Raw genomic sequence first — 16,996 nt, 5'->3', positions numbered from 1 at the left:
TTAAAAATAATTGTTTGAAAAACTTAGTAAAACTTTATATTAACTTCTTTTGGGTCACATGGTGGGGCATTACATTTGGTATCAAAGCGTGAGTTTCTACATTGGGAGCTCTAGGTATATTGGAATGCCACTAGTTGTTAACTACTTGAACTGAAACAAAACCTAAACTATGATATGTATTTATTACAAACTTGAACACTTGAACTATTATATGTATCATTTACAAACTTGAACTTCAAACATAAATGAAACGTAAATAGTGTTATGTATCTTTTGCAACTTTAACACTTGGAAACTTCAAACTTGAACACTTGAAACTTGAAATTCTAGACTTGACACTTCAAACATAGAAAAATTGCAAAACTTGTGATTTAGATTTCAAACATACTTGCTTATGACTGTGCTTTAAGATAGTATGCCTTTGACTATTTTTGTGAACATTATGTTATTTTTGTTTAGTTATTTTCAATAGATTTACAAACTTGAACTTTATGTTCTTGACTTTCGATTTATGTCAATATATTATAACTTTTATGTTTTCCAATGGATTTAGAGATGTTGCTCTTTTGTTTGGAGTATTTTAGGGGATCTATTTTAGTATTTGTTAAAAAGATGAATGTTGGATCAATATGGCTTTCAGTTTATTATTAAACAAGAATCATATTGTTCTAAGTGACTAAAAGTGTATACATAGTTAACTTATTTGCATTAGTTCTTAAATAAGCTTTTGTTTGACATTGAAGATAGTATTCTTTGACTACCTACCCTAGTTTAATTTATCTTTCTTGTAGGCTTTTAGGAGTAAGCCTAATTCTAGGGGGAGTGGATGTAATGCCTACCCCTACTTGACTTTTTTGATTTGTTTTTCCTAGATTCTTTTAGACTTGTTCTATTATTATGTTTTATGATTAGCAATGCTAGATTACCGGAATTGATTAGTTGTATTTCATATTTAGTTACAATAGTGTACCATTGTTCAAATAGGCACTGGTAGCAAAGAACAGGGAAAGAAAAACACCAATCTAGCTCGGGACCATGGTCCTTTATTAGTACATCATAAAAGGGGCATACCCTAGTCAGATTATCATCATTCCTATTTTTACAATAAAAGGGTCTTATTTCATATGAGTGCATATGATCAGATGACTCCTAGTTACAACAAAGACTTTTTGTAGAAGCATTCCATCCACTTCTCTTTGTGTTCTTCCATAGCTAACAAATACATTCGTCGCTACCTATCTATCTTGCCAATCAAACTAGTTAATAATAGTCTTACAATAGTCTTGAACACACAAAAGCTATCTTGAACCGAATAAATTGTTACTCAAACCTTTATAGTTAGCATTACACTTACTAATTTTTCAATATAGCTATAGGGTATGTGTAGGATCATGGTGTGCCAAAAAGTGGTGATTTAAAAAATATGTTGTTCTAAAATGCTTCAAAGCATTTCCAAATCTATTCCAACTTTCTTCCCACCCATCTTGATACCAAACCAAAAAATTAATACCTTTATTAGGCTTAGTATATCTTTGGATACCAACCATACATGGTCAACTTTAAAATGTCCTGAAAATGTGTAATTTTTGTGTTCTTATGTATTTTTTACTTCAAACATGTACCTGGCGACTTTTTATTCACCCAAATTTTATTAAATGAAAATGGTTTCATAAGAATGTTCTTAGCTTTCCATAAAAGTAATGTCTATCAACTTACAACTTTAGTAAGTAATTATTACTTATTTTCTAATGGAGTTATGTATAAAGTGTTGATTGACACACTGATTGAGAAACAACTATAACTTTCAAACGGTACAATACTTTTGAAATCCAAAATATGCATCACATTCTATGTTTCTTCTATTATCAGAAAAAATTAAGAATTTTTTTTTTGCAGAATTTTGAATTAGTTAAGTTGGTTAGACATGAGAGTTTTTTAATTCCAAAAATACTATAGTACAAAAATCATAATTAATTAATCATTTAGAATAAAAATACCCAAAAATATGAGTAACATATGGGCATGAGTTTACTTCATATATCTTGAATCTTATTAAAAAATATTATCATTTGAAATTGATTAAAGTGGTCAGACATATGCCTACTTATTTTTTTCCTAAAACTTTTGTACTATTTCATTAAAATTCAAAATTTTGACCAATCAATTTTTTTAATTTTTAATTTTTTTTTCAGATAAGGCCTAGTAGTTTAGAAACCAAATTAAATTTTCTAGAGAATACTTTCCCTCAACTCTTTGTTAGAAAGTTCATAACAATTTGAAAATTGCATGTCAAGTTGACATAACCCTAATTTGTTGATTTTTATTGTCAGTTACGGCCATAGTTTGGTTGACCATGATCCTACACATACCCTGCAGTACCTCCTTTAATAAGTAAAAAATTATCAATAAAATTGTTAGAATTTAATCCCTGTTAGAACATTATATTTATAGTAGTATTTGAGAAAACATTGTCTTGATTCTTGCCTCATATACTAATCAGTATTGTAATACTTAAGATCTGATTACAGTTTTTAAAGCAGCTACTGAATCCCATCTATCTCAATAGAAACTTTTATTAGTAATCGATCTATCTTAACATCTTAGCAAACCTTTCAAGAAAAAATAGGATGGATACCAAAGGTCAGAAGAAAGCTCAAAAACATCTCCTCCGCTCGTCATTCCATTCTTGAATCATCAAAATAAGAAACAAAACAAAACTGGTGTCCAAACCCTAAGGTCTTACACATTTGGATCTCAAAAGTAGTATGCCCTACTGAATACAATTAATATTCCCCTCTATAAGAAAGATATCTCATAGAGGTCTCTAATCTTTTAAAATAAAAAAATAGGGTGCCTTTCTATAATTGTGAGTCAGAGCTCCATGCTATAAACAATTCTTAATTAAATAAAAAATATTGATGACCATAACAAGATAATTGAAACCAACAAAAGAGGGAAATAGTCATGCTTAGATTAGAATCTATTTATAACAATCATATATTTACATACTTAAGGAATAAAGAGTAGCTAAATTATCCTTTTCCTTAGAGCATACTAGAGGCAACCTTTAAACCGTTACCACTAACCCAAAATGCCAGAGGAGATTGACCACGACCTATCTATTATAGAAAGGTAGTAGATACATAGATAATTAATTTATAGACTATTGAAATAAAAATACATTCATTCTCTATGATAAATGAAGAACCAAAAATCTACCATCGAAAAAGAGGGGATCAGATTGTGAGGCTGAACTGGAAGACCACACCCCATTTTAATTTTTCCAAAAGAGCATGATTACTTCCAAAATATCATTCATATTTTCTGAATGAAAATGTGGGGGGAATTCGAAAGAGGAACTATCCCCACTAGGCTTCTCAATGTTGGGGGTACAAATATCCAGCAAGTCAAGGTTCCCAAAACTCACTCCCAGATGAATGTAGGCTTTGAATAGACCAAGATATTCACTCAGTCAACCAATATTAGTTACCATTGAAATCTTCCTTCAATGTAGTAGAAAATGAAAGCAAAACTCCATCTTTGGGTAGACCAAGTTGAATGCTACTGAATCCCTAATAATTAAGGTCAGCTTGCTGGGGATATTCGCCACTACCAAACTTCTTGGCGGATGATTCATGTCCATCTTAGGAAGAGGCACTCTAAGATATTCATCCAAACTCATGATGACTTCAATAATACCATGATACAAAGTGGAATCGATTAAATTAAGGCAAAGCCTTACCATGGCCCATTTGGAGATCTTGGCTTTGGCCATACATCCAATTAAACTATCGATTATGTCACTGTTAGTCCTCCAAGTGTACTCATAGTTGAAGAATCCTTCTCCAATTTCTTTGCCAACTGCAATGCAGGTTATCCCATCAACTCGTCTAAGGATATGATTCTATCTTTCTGATTTTATATTCCCCTAGAAGGCCACGGTGCAGACCTCAGCCATATGGAAAACAAAAATTTTTGTTTCCATCTATGAGAGGACTAGACCAAAAGAAAAAATCAAAATTCTTTGAAAAGAAGAAATAAAATGATACTACAAACACTCTAGAAACTTCACGAGTGTCCCACACTCACTGCGAGACTTGATGTCATTGTGTGATAATGAGATAGAAACTCTAAACAAAAAGACTCTATATTCATTAGTGGAGTGACAAAACCTAAGAACCTCTACATACTCAGAATAATCTATAGCTCTATAGCTAATAGACATATTTAGAGACACCCCCTAATTTAATTTAAATGCCACTATATATTCATTATTTTATAAAGGGACTAATCCATAATTACCTATTTTCTCTAATACCTAAGAAATGTTTAAAATATCGATAGATTAAATAATAATATATAATTACCCTTTTTGACTCATCCAATCTATGGTAAATCAATTCTAGCTATCCTTGTTAAATTTTAAAAAGCCAAGTGCATCTAAACAATAGGTGAGACATACTAAAAATAAAGATTAGGACCTAGATTCAAAGACCATCTCTGAATAGCAAGAGATTAACCCCACCAACCCCTTTTTTATCCAAAAGGTCTACCTTCTGGTTACCTTCTCAAAAGATATGACAAATCCTAGTTTCTTCAAATCCATCCAATAAGTTGATAACTTCTTCTAGCTTGGAGTTAAGAACCTAGTTTGGAGTAGCTCTTTTCCTTATTCGTTCAATACAATATGAGAATCACCTTCAACTACAATTTTTGGTAATCCTAGGGATTGACAGAGTTTTAGACCTTCTTCTAGAGCTTCAACCTCTGTCAGGTTATTTGATGTAGAACTAATAGACTTGGCTATTTTAGCAATCCAATGGCCTATGTGATCATTGATGATACATTTTACTCCTACAATCCTTGGGTTACCTCGAGCAGCTCTGTCAAAATTAAGCTTAACCCATTCCTTTGGGGGGGGGGGATCAATTTACACCTTTCTCTAGCCTCTTTTGTTTTTTCCACATAGACCTAAGGAGGATTAATCAAGTTAGGCCAGACCTTCTTAATTTGGCTATCCCAAATAGAGAAGGAACCTTCTATTATTCTCAATTTTCTAAGGTGAGCATTAGCTATTTCAAAAATGCTAGCTTCTATTTTATGGACTAGCTCTCCTAATTTCAATTCTATGCCACAAAAGGCTCTTCTATTCCTTTCTTTCTATATCTACGACACAAGAATAGAGGGGAAAATATTGCAAAGTTTACCGTAGATTCCCTTACATAGATTTGTGGGCCAACTCGTAAGCAAGTCTGAAAATGATTTGGGTAACAGAGAATTCCATCGTAAACTCTGTCCCAAATAGTCCCAATAGACTTGGGAATACAAACAATTTTATAATATATGGTCCAAATTTTCATTGTCATTCTTGCAAAGAACACACCTCAAAGGACCTTGAAAACCTAGTTTCTTGATTCTATCTATCGTCACAATCCTATTTTGAGATGCCAAGCATAAGAAGAATCCTACCTTCGGTAGACATGTAGGACCCCAACAAAATTTACGTGGGACTTCTAGTTCCTCCCATCTCTTTGAATTTATTAATGCTTTGTACCAATTTTTCACATTATACGTAAGATCATTTGATGCTACCTAGACAAGCTTGTCTTTTTCTCAAGCTACTTGACTTTCCTTTCTTGAGTGATCTTTTCATATGCTTTTATAGTAGCTAGGTCCATCTCATTAAAAAAAAAGTGGTTTCCACATCCATCTTGAGTATTCTTCCTTAGTGACCTTTATTTTATAGTCACTTAGTTTGCTTCCCCACTGATTAATTAATTTTTTTTGAGGTCTCCTAGAATTGAACCATTGTCTATCGAAGGATGCTTGTCCCAAGAATTTTCCCAAGAAAGGGCTTTATCCCCCTTGCCAACATTCCAAGTAAGGTATTTTCCAACAAGGTTATGAAATTTAACCATGAAGTTCCAACTCTTTGAACATCTAGGAAGGTTTCTCATCCTAAAAATCGAAATCGGATCTTCTGCCTTCAAGTATTTATTATACATATAATCTTTTCCCATTTATGCTCTTTTTTTATGTAAAGGCACCATATTAATTTTGTCCCTAGGGCTTCATTTTTCCATTGTAAACGCTTAATTCCTAAACCACTGTGCTCTTTAGGTCTACAAATATTGTCCCATTTTATGAGAGCCAATTTCTTGGATTCCTAACAATCATTTGATAAGAAATTTTTGAGTTTAAAATCTAACTTGTGGTGAATAGGCCTAGGAAGAGAAAGGCAAGAGAGCAAATACATAGGGATGGACAATAACACTGATCTGATCTTGGTGCTCTTACCAGCTTTTGTTAGCCATTTATCTTTCCAATAATTGATTCTAGCTTCTAATTTCTCCAACGTGTTATGCCAAACCTCACTAGACTTTATACCTTTCTCTAATTGAATACAGAGATACTTGCATGGTACTGAACCTTTTTAAAATCCCATAATGTGTTACATCTATTTTTCCACCTTGGGATTTGTATTAATAAAATATATCTCAAATTTTGAGACATTTACTCTTTGACCAGATGCATTCATATAACTTTCGATAATAGATTTTAAAGCTCTCACTTCTTTTGTTGAGCTCTCACATGGTAGAATAGTATCATTAGCATATTTTTGATGAGTAATACTAGGAATATTCCTCATGATGGTAATACCTTTAATGTCCTGATTGTTATAAGCCCTAGTAAGAGATCTCCCAAAGGCTTTAGCCATAATGATGTATAGAATCAGAGATAAAGGGTCACCTTGTCTAATACCTCTTGAAATTTAAAAAAACCTTAAAGGGATCCGTTGACAAAAACTAAAATTTTAGTAGTGGAGATACATTTGAAAATAAGATTGACCCATTGATGGGAAAAAACAAATGCTTCGAGGGTTTTACAGAGGAATTGCTAGTCCACTGTATTGTAATCTTTTTGGATGTCAAGCTTCATTAACATACCTACCTCTTTATTTTTTTGGGCCAAGTGAATAGTTTCCCGAATGATAAGAATGCCATCTAGGATGGACCTTCCTAGAACGAAACCTGTTTGTTCCTCGGAGATGATCATTGGAAGGATTAACTTTAGCTTATTTGCTAATATCTTCAAAATGTTTTTATAGATGGTGTCACAAAGTGCAATGGGCTTGAAGTCTCCCAGATTATCTGGCTCTATATTTTTGGGATCAGAGTGAGAAAGGAATGGTTAATTTCAGATAGTAGGGAACCACCCTTCCTAGAGGCTTCAATGGCATTCTAGATATCTATGCCAATTATATCCCAACATTTCTAATAGAAAAATGCCTGAAATCCATCTAGACCTAGTGATTTATCAGGATTCATTTTAAACATGACTATTCTGACTTCTTCTAATGTGATAGGTTTATTTAATGCTTTATTATCCTCTACTAAAACCAATTTAGGTATCACTTCAAGCAAGTTGGATTGAGCCTCTCAATTTGATCCTTTAAAGTTATTAAGAGTTTTTTGAAAATGGTCCACAATTTTTTTTGAGATTTTGCTAGGCTTTTCGTTTGAAATCCCTAGTTGATTCCTAATGCTTGTTATTTTTCTTTTGGCTCTATTGTAGAGAGTCGAGCTATGGAAGAATTTAGTATTCCAGTCTCCCTCTTCTAGCCACCTTTCTCAAGACTTCTATCTCTAGAAAATTTCCTCTTTGGAAAGTATATCCTATTGTTTAGCAAGGAATCCTTTTTCTAGGAGATAACTTTCATTATTTCATCCATTTTTTGATGATTTCTAAGTTTAGTTCCTTTAATTTATTTTCAATGTCCATTTTTTCTTTAAATATGTCATTGAAATGTTCTTTGTTCCATTTGAGAATTTTCTCTTTGAGCATCTTCATTTTAGATACAAAAATAAACATCTTAGATCCTTTGAAATTACTTTGTGACCACCAAGTCTTAACATTGTTGAAAAAATTGGAATCTAAAAACCACATTTTCTCACATTTGAATGAACTCCTAGCAAGTTTATGAGGGTTAATAAATTCAGTTCTGACTGGAAAATGATTAGAACCAACAATAGGCAAAATTGAAGTTTGAATAATTAGATTGTCCTCATCTGGGTTTCCTTTAATGAAAAATTTGTCTAATTTTTCTACTATTTATGCAAAATCCTTACGTTTTTTATTCCATGTAAAGTTCCCATTTTTAAAAGCATTGTCTATCAGATTATGGAAATCACACCATTTTAAAAAATCTTTAGAGGATTGGGGAATCTATTGGGAACCCCCTATTTTTTCTTCAAAATTTAAAATGGTGTTAAAATATCCTCCTAACAAGATTATATTATTTTGATAGACCTCCATAAATTGACTGATTTCTTCCCAATCTAATTTTTTCTCTATATTGCTATTAGGTCCATAAATATTTATTAAAATAAAGTTTAGGTTGGATTTCAAGCTTTCAATTATACCACTAATCTAATTATTTTTTGTACTTAAGATATCTAAGGTTACTTTTCTGTGATCCCAAATAAACCCTAGACCTCAAGATGCTCCTACGAATTCTTACATAGTGATACTCCAATTGCCTAACTTCTTGCCTAGTTTAATTCCTAAAGTAAGATGATTTTAGACTCAAAAGATTTTATATTTTGTTTTAATAGTCTTTTTTTGTTAGGGGCATTTAAGACCCTAACATTCCATGTGGTGATCTTCATTGATCCTTGGGAAGGATCTTCCCCTTCCTTGTGTTAAAAATCTGACTGATCTTTTGCTATTCACGTGCCTGACCTTTCGCTTCTCTAAGTTGCTTGATAGATTTTCTTCCCCTTTTGGGTTTTGGTTTACCAAAATTAGGTGATTTAAACCCTTCCAGATTCATTCTTAAACCTAGCTATTCCAAATTTTCTTGAGCTCGTATAACTATTTCTGATTTGCTACTTTCCCTGTTCTCCTTTTCTTCATTAACTAGCTCTTGTAGAATCTATTCTGAGATGCTCTAGTACACCAAGGTATTTTTATCCTTAGTCTCACATGAATTTCTGGCTATTGAGTCATCCATTTTTTTGTTCCACTTATTTTCTTCTTCAAAATATAGAAGGTCCCTTCTGAGGTCTTCAAATGTATAATTGTCTCCTCCCAACTGTAATACCTATTGCAGAAGTTCTTCTTTTTGTAAAATACTATAGTTTTCTTTATTTTCTAAACCAAATACCCAAATTAGTTCCTCTAAGAGCCTTTCCATTGTATCCTTATCTTCCTCTTTTAAGGCTTCTACCTCAAATTTTTCATTTTCCTCCACCTCTATGTTTAAAAAATTCTAAAATTCTAGGACTGGGATAATGTTTTCTATCTTTCCTTCAGAGAATTTTATTCTAAGATTATCTTCAAGAGACTCTCTCCTAGGAGTAGGAGTCTACTAGAATTTGGATATCAACTTCAGAGTCTTTTTGTCAAAAATTGAGATTACCAAAGAAGGTTCTTCATCCTGCAACCTCTGTACCTTAGTCTTATCTTCGTTATGATTATTTTTAACATTTTATGATGCTTCTCCATATAAGGCTGAATCTTCCATATCCTTAATATTTTTGAATAATTTCTCTATGATCTTTTCTCCTTCCATAATAATTTTTGAAACCAAATTCCTCTATTTATTGACTTCCTTCATGTATAATCTTCCAAATCTTTATATCTTTTTTCTTTCTTTTTAGATTTTTTTATTGTTTATTACTAAATTCTGTAATTTGGGTTGCTTGTCTGACTTAAGGGATTTCTCCATGTTATGATTGTATTCTTTCTGATTCATTGCATCTATAATATGCAATTTATCTTTACCCCTATCTATATTAATGGATCTGTCCAGTAGAGGCCTTCCTTTGCTGCTTTCTTGTGATTTCCTCATATTTTCCTTCTGATTTCGATTGGTTTGAGGTCTTGGGATATTGTTATTTTTCTCAGGACCTTCTTCAAAAATTTTTCCCATTTTTCATTAGACTTATTTCTTGTGATTATTGGGACATCTTCCTCAGCCAAACATTCCTCTTGCTCTAGTTCCTGATACCTTATTCTGATAATGGGAAAGGTGGCATTTAGATCTTAAGTAGCTTGTTGAATTCTATGAGAGATCATCAAGTCTAATAATTTCTATGGTTCTTCCTGCATACCTCTAAAAGTTTAGTTTGTACACCAATCTATTGGTGATAATTTTGAGTGGTTCGAGAGTAATATTGTTTTCCTTACATTTAATTAGCAACTTAATGGTATTACAACATTCAAAAGATGCATCTATTATGATTAGATCTGCCATGGCATGTCCTATCCTTTTGATGATATTTATTACTTTTAATTCTAGAGGTATAGGGTTTAATAAAAACTAGGTTGGAATAGAAAAATCTAAGATATCTTCATTATAGTTGGGTATCCAATCAAAAAATTTAACCGGATGACCTTTGAAAAAACCAAACAGAATTGGAAAGAAAATCTTTTTTCACATCTTCCTCATTATAGTGAATAAACACTAATCTATTAAAATAATGAGAGATACCTACCTAATAGCCACACAAATCTTTCAACCAACCAATTAAATTGTGTAGCTCAGATTTAGGGCCATTCCAAAAAGTGAATAAACTAACCTCTTGGCATTCCTACCAGCAATCCTCAGTATCTTGATTACTAATAATCAAAACTTCATCACCATCATCCTAAGGAAGAGATCTACAGGGCAAGGGGGAAGTCAAGAAAGGCAACCTTTGATGGGGAGGGACATAGGGTTTCAGTGAATGAGGAATAAGGGTTGTCTAAATTTGAGGGTCAAATGGAGGTTTAAAGGTGAAATCTATCTGTAGTCTGAAAAAAGGGTTAAGATTATGATTGGCATATTTGGTTTAGTTAAAGAAATAAATCTGCCTATCTAGACTGAAAGTTGAATGAATTGGAGGAGGATCATATCTTAGTGGTAGATAAGACTGGGGTTCATAGTGCGGAGTGTTGCTTACCTCCTTGTGCTGAATGTGAGTTAAGGTGCCACACAAATTTGACAGCTTAACTGCAAAGGCTTGAGCTGTCTGATCACGGCCACCTTGAGAATTCATGTCCTACTTGCCTCTACGATTTGAGCTCTTGGTTGGCCATGTTCCTAGACAAAATTTTGAAAGCCCTAATTTTTCAACCTTTTCATATGTACGAAGATGTTGATAGTCTACTTGTGAAAGAAAATTTAGCACAATTTTTGCATTTCTATTTTTTGACATTTCTTTTTATGTTATAAAACATAATTATTTAGGAGTTTTATTTTAATAATAAACTCTAAATAATATTATTATTTACAATATTAAATAAATTATTAAAATGTTTTGTAATTAACTTGAGACAGAAAACATAAAATTTATAAAGTTTATTTTTATTAAATTGCATAAAGCGTATGCAAGAAATTTAAAGATAAAATTATATTTCTAATTTCGGCACATTATAATTATTTAATTTAATACTAATTTATTTAAGAGTTTTATTAATAAACTCTAAATAATATTATTAGTTAAATTAATAAATATGATATTAAAAATGTCTCATGATTAATTAAAGTAAGAAATAAAATTAATTTAATAAAGATATTTTAATTTTAATTGCCTAAAATTATTGCATGAAAATTGTACATAAAAAATTCAATATTTAATTGTACTCAATTAATTGAAAAATTAATTAAATAAAAGAATTAAATTTAAAAGATTAAATTAGAGTTCTAATTTTAGCGTATTTATATTTATTCAATTTAATAATTATTATTTAAGAGTTTTATTTTAATAATAAACTCTAAATAATATTATTAGTTGAGCAATAAATATTATTTAATTTTAAAAAAAACTTAAAATATGTGAATATTTGATGAATTAAAAACTAATTAATTTTATGCTTTAAATAAAATGTCTAAATTAGAGGTCTAAATTTAGAAAATTGGTTAAAGAAAGATTATAATATTGATATTATTTAATTAGTTAGAAGTTAATTAAATATGTACTTCAATTTAAAATATTATTTTATTATGATTATTTAATTAATAATTATTAAATTAGATTTCCATTTAAATAATGAGCTTTAATTATTCTTATTAATTTAAATAATAAACTATGCTTTAAATAATACTTACACTAATTAATAAGTGGAGGAAAAGAAAATATAAAAGAATATTTTAATTAAAAAGTTCTTTAAATTTGCATGAAAGAAATAAATGAAAAGATTTGATTAAAGTTCTAACTTAGGCATATTTATATTTATTTAGGAGTTTTATTTTTAATAAACTCTAGATAATATTATTAGTTAAATTAATAAATATTATATTAAAAACGTTGCATGATTTAATAAGAGAGAGAGCTTTAATTTAATAAACTTTATTTTAATTAAATTGCATAAAGAGTGTGCATAAAAATTAAAATATATTAATTAAAGACAAAGGGTTTTCACATGATTGCATGATCAAAGCCTTGATTTTGGTGAAAAACTCTTCATTAAGGAAATTAGAGCTCATTTCTAGATACATAGGTTTGGAGGAGCCAATTTCTGAAGAGGGTTTTCAAAGGAAAAGGAAGATTCTTGCATGTTTGTGCATTCATTGGTTTAGCATCAGATCTAGATAGGATGTTGTGGGTTTGTGCAATAGTTTCTCATTCTTCAAATTCTTGTCTTTTTAATGTCTGTTGTGTTTCTATTTTCAAAAAGTTGTTTGGGTTGAAACTCTTGTTTGAGAAAATTGATTTTGATTATAGAATTGTCTGTGATTTCATCTAAAAGCTTTTAGTAAATATTGAACTTTAGGGTTTTCAAAACCTATGCACTTTATGTAACGTGTGTTTTACTAGTGTTTGGGGTTTTTGGGTTTGAATTAGCTTTAGCTAGTTAGGGTGTTTACCAGAGGCTCAAGAGTTCTATTTTGTGATGTAATGATGATGTTTTGATCTCAATCTTTTATACTCAACCATAGTAATGTGTTTGGTATGCTTTATGAGATGTTTTGATGGATTGATTGTTATTGCTTTCCAATGTTCTTGTGTGAAACTGAGGTGAATGGTGTAACCTATCTGATATAACCTTTAATTCTTCGATCAGTTGTATTTGGATTTCTTTTTAGTCACTTGTATAGGACTAAGGTGTTTGTATGATTTATTCTTGGTGATTTCATGTTATGACATGGATTGGTTTGTGTATACTTTATTTTGGGATAAGTCCTATTCGGATGATCGTATTGGTGGAATCAATGATTATGATCAATGTTTTTCAATACTTGTCAGTTGCTTGTTTAAAAACTAATGTATGGTATGTGGTCTTTTCTGATCTTATGGTTTTACTAAGCTTAGGGTAGGTTATCTGTATGTTAACTTGGGAAATGGCTTGCAATGGAGGCTGGGGCCCAATGTGGTTGCTAGGGTAACCCATTGTAGGTTATTTAATAAGTGATAACATTTCATTAAATGGGTTTTAAATGAATTAACAAGATATTGGTACCAAAAAATGTCACTAAAGGGCCAAAGGATGAAAAGACTAGTCGTGTAACCTTAGAGTTAACTCGTTAGTATGCCTTGTTAGTATGAAAGGATACTAGTGCCACATAGAGTCACTAGGGGGCCATAGGATTAAAATAGTAGTGAGGTAACCCTAGAGTTGGTTTGTGCAATGGCACTTGCCCACTTGCATAGTAGATTTCCTACATGTCTATGTTGCCTCTGGGATTAGTTGATACTTGTGTCTTGTTACCTTTGAATTAGATTGATTTTAGGTGATTCCTTGAACCTAGATGTTGGATTTAATTGTTGAGTTTGTTATCCTGTTTGGGACTTGAGATTATCTCTTCAGCGTAGTGGGAGTAGGCCATTTAGGTTCCACGAGGTTGGGTGGTAGTGCTTTTTCTTATACCATTGAGATCTGACCATTGAATGCCATTGTTGGATGTGTTTGTGTAGGTGTTCCTTTCTATCTATTATTGTATTTCTATGCTAGATGGTTGTACTTAGTGTATTGTATTTGATTTTGTAAATCTTACAAAATGATGTAATCTATTTTATGACATATATTCTTTCAGTGTTTTATACCCTGTGACTTGTATAGTGGATGATTGTGCATTTTGATTATTGCCAAGTAAAATTCAAAACAAATATATATTATTTAGTTGGATTTGAACTTGTAGTTAATCTTTAATGTGGATGTGTTATTTATTGGTGTTAGTATTAATTAAACTTAAATGTGATTCAATGTCATGGGACCCTTAAGAATTGTAATCTATTTTATGGTATGTGTTTATGTGAATGTTAATTGCTTATGCTATATTATAACTATTATTGTTAAGTTATTTTCTTTAACATAAAAAGAAAATGTTTGAAAAACTTAGTAAAACTTTAGGTTAACTTCTTTTGTGTCACATGGCGGGGTGTTATAAATTATAATATCCTTAGTATGATCCATGATTGTAGGTTATGCAAGTTGATCCCCTCATTTTCTCCAAATTCACTCGACCTTATCAACAATTGTTTTTCTTAATACCCTTCATCCTCAATCATATGAAATCTACTTTTTCTTTGTTGCTATCATACAAGCTAACTTTCTATTTATTTTCTAAGTTCAACATGAAGAATATGTATGAAACATATGTCATATATTTACATGATGACACGTTGTATGTTGTGTTAAATTTATATGCACACAATGATGATATCCTTAGATATTTAAAATATTATGTTGCACATACATTTTGTGTCAATGCTACAATTTTTAGACGTATAATCAATCTATGATTCACATGCATCTTAAGTGTAAGATAATAAAATTATAAATTTTATACACCAATCATGTAATGTCCCCACTTTAACAATTGTCTAGTTGTGTGTCCATTAGCTTTATTTTATTTTATTTTGTTTATCCCACATTGCTTGTGAAAAGTGGTCGACCCTATGAAGTAGGAATAAAAGGAGAGCTTGTTGCTATTGTTAAACAAGGTTGGATATGAGAAGAAAATAGATGTGTGAGTTATAGATATGTTTTGGGCATTAGAAGACATCTATCCTCTCTTGTGACATTCTAGATATCATTCCCTTGGGTTTTGGCCTTTGGAATTCATTGCTATCAGTTTCATTAATATGCAGTGTGGGCGCATTTGCAGCTACAGGAAGATTGGGTGTTCATTCATATCATTCTCACTTCTTGTACGATACTTATGCCATTGTGGAGGGATGATTTTATGAGGGTCTTGGACTAATTGAAGGTAGTTCTTTTCTGTAGTAGCACTATAGGGTGGCAATATTCATATTAGTATAGAAACAAGATGGGAAGTCATGATTGGAATTTAATGTTATAATGTTGGATTAGTTAGTGAGTTTGCTATGTGTTTAATTTTATAAGTTTGAAAACTAATATTATTTCAGCAGTAGTTCAATCCTTAGTTTGCATAAATTCCTTCTTATTCATGTTATGTGGTTTCAAAATCTATGCAAAAACATTAAAATTTTTATTAGTAGTTGGTTCAATTCTTGTGTATTTTTAGGGTTCCCATTATAGTGGTATCTTTATTATTGTCATATTTTTTATTACATTTGGAGTGACCAACACTTTAGCAATTTCTAGCCATGGACAAACATAGGAGGACTGGTAATTCTAGAAGTTAGTGGTGTAATAATAAAGTTAGCACAAAGCTAAATGCTTTGTGAGAGAGTATGGAGAAACTTAAGCTTCATCAATAGAGATTGACAAAAAGCTTGTTAGATCCAAAGAAAATTGAACAGGTAGAAAAGTATATGGTTTCTGCCTTTAGAATGCTAACATCGAGGTTATAGGGAAGGAAGCTTGAGTTTTTTGCAATAGAAGTCCCTGATGCAAATGTACCTATATTTAGTATGACACATGCTAGTCCTATCTACAATTTTGACAATTGAATTATTTCATAGGGACATGTAGTTGTGTTAGTGGTAGCAAAGGATAATGACACCAAGGTTTAGCAGGTTGAGGCTCCTAGAACTCTTGCTACAGTTAGTGTAGAGATAGTTGATGTAGTTGTTACCACTAATAGTTTCAGCTCTCTCAAGGACAATATTATTATTGGAGATTTGTATGTGAGATCTCATGGTGTTGCTATAGTATAGGAGGTAGTTGTTTTCTCAGATGGGATCAAGACACATATAGAGCCACCCAACTATGATGTTAGTGATGTGGGTGTTTCAGTGGAGTCAACAGTTATGGGTTTACACTCTAGTATTATTGATTTACAATCTTGTGTTGAGTCATGTGTGTAGAGCTAGTAGTCCATATATGAGTCTTTTTCAGGGGATGACAATGGAACAATAGTGAGATTAGGAGAATGCATGGATACCGTCATATCAAAAAACACTTCTATGTCAATTGAACCATCCAATGAAGAGTTTAGCAATATGCATGCAATTGTTGATATGTGTTCTAATGATGACACACATGTTGATGATTATGAGTTTTTATCAACTATAGATTTAGGTCAATTTTCTATTGTGATAGTTAGTGTTGTTCCTATGTCCATATATTTTGCACCTAATATTGATATAGTTGGCATGAGTGCATATGGTTTTCCTATAGCCACATCTTTTCCAATGCATGTTGGTGATAATCAAGATTCCAATCCAATATATATTATGTGGGTGGATATAGGGAAGAAGAGGTTCTTCTACAATGTTTCCTTCTAGTGACATTTTGACTTCTACATCATTAGCACAAGTTTTGGGTGCTAGGCTACAAGACATGTGGTTTGTCCTGATGATTTTGGTTTGCATTTGGTTTAATATCCATAGGGATGTCACATACAACTTCATTTGGGATCCAAGTGGAGGTTGGAGTTCATTTTGTTTCTATATTGTTTGAGGACAAGCAATTTCAAGGGGGCCAAACTATAATGTCCCCATTTAATAGTTGTCCACTTGTGTGCCTGTAGCCTTTTCTTTATTTTAATTTTATTTATCCCACATTACTTGTGAAAAGTGGTTGACCCTATGAAGTAGAAATAAAAAGAGAGCCTATGGCTATTGTTAGGCAAGGTTGGATA

The sequence above is a fragment of the Cupressus sempervirens genome, chromosome 8, assembly GCF_028749045.1.
Source record: "Cupressus sempervirens isolate cs-2001-9-10 chromosome 8, ASM2874904v1, whole genome shotgun sequence".
In the NCBI taxonomy this organism is placed as follows: domain Eukaryota; kingdom Viridiplantae; phylum Streptophyta; class Pinopsida; order Cupressales; family Cupressaceae; genus Cupressus; species Cupressus sempervirens.
The sequence above is the reverse complement of the archived record's forward strand: the minus strand, read 5'-3'. Positions refer to the sequence as shown.